Genomic DNA, 1,201 nt, shown 5'->3' on the forward strand with positions numbered 1-1,201 from the left:
GTATGAATAGTCTATTAAATTATATAATCTACGTGAGTTTGTAGTCGAGTGCCTTCCCCATTATGAAACCGGTTTGGTCAGGATGAATTAAGAAAGAAATGATCTTCTCTAATCTTTTAGAGAGAGCTTTACAAATTATTTTAACATCAACATTAATAAGGGAAATGGGACGATAACTTGTAGGTAGTACTGGGTCTTTACCAGGGTAAAGGTAGTACTGGGTCTTTAATCAACTTTATTTATAAAGTGTTTTAAAACAGCGGCTGCTGACACTAAGTGCTGTACATGACGGGCCAAAAACAAAACAAATCAACACTGAAAACTTAAACACTAAAACAAGCAAAAAATAAAAATAAAAATAGCTCAAACAGACCAAGGTCTCACACTGTATTAAAAGCCAGTGAATAAAAATAATTTTTAAGATTAGTTTTAAAAACAGCCAATGAGGAGGCCTGCCTGACGTGTAGAGGTAGCTCATTCCAGAGCTTCAAAGCAGCAARTGAAAATGCTCCATCCCCTCTGAGGGTTCATTTGTCCTGGGTACTTTAAGGAGCAACTGATGGGCTGACCGGAGATACRGTGCAGGMGCATAGGGTGGAGAAACTCAGAGAGGTAAGATGGAGCAAGGCCATGTAAAGATTTAAAAACCTTAAAACAAACTGTAAAATGCACAGGCAGCCAGTGGAGAGAAGCCAGAATAGGTGTGATGTGGTGCTCCCTCTTACGTGTTTCAGGTCTTTAAGTAGGACTGTTTTTGTGTTCTGGATTTTTTTCTCTGCAGCTGGTTTTTAGTTTTTGATCTTAGTTTTAAATCTGTTTTAAATTGTCACCAATGCATGTTCCCATGCAGTGATGAAATCTGTGCTCTGTATTTGACTTATCACACATGAGATACACCCAAGTGGAGCAGTGGACAGTTATGCCAGCACCCGGGGAGCTTAGGGACTAGGTGTCTGGCTCAAGGACATGCACGGCAGGGAGTCAAACCTGGGACTTTCTGGTCCCAAGTCAGCTGCCCTACCACTGCACCACAGCCACCTGTAGAGATAGAAATAAGAAATAAAGAGTTTTGTTTTGCTACGTCTTTGTGTCAATCCTGCTTCTCCTAATTTCTACAACCCTGCAGGTTTACTTGTGGTTCCTGGAGTTTCTAAAAGTAGAGTGGGAGGCAGAGCTTTCAGTTACAAGCTCCTCTCTTGTG

The 1,201-nt window shown here is 40.8% G+C and overlaps 1 long non-coding RNA gene across 1 annotated transcript in view; it reads right to left on the bottom strand.

The window, feature by feature from the left end:
- Positions 1-1,201, bottom strand: part of LOC106531409 (uncharacterized) — a 16,096-nt gene that overhangs the window by 12,425 nt on the left and 2,470 nt on the right. The gene's annotated exons all lie outside the window — the stretch shown is intronic.

The sequence above is a fragment of the Austrofundulus limnaeus genome, unplaced genomic scaffold (assembly GCF_001266775.1).
Source record: "Austrofundulus limnaeus strain Quisiro unplaced genomic scaffold, Austrofundulus_limnaeus-1.0 Scaffold629, whole genome shotgun sequence".
Lineage (NCBI taxonomy): Eukaryota > Metazoa > Chordata > Actinopteri > Cyprinodontiformes > Rivulidae > Austrofundulus > Austrofundulus limnaeus.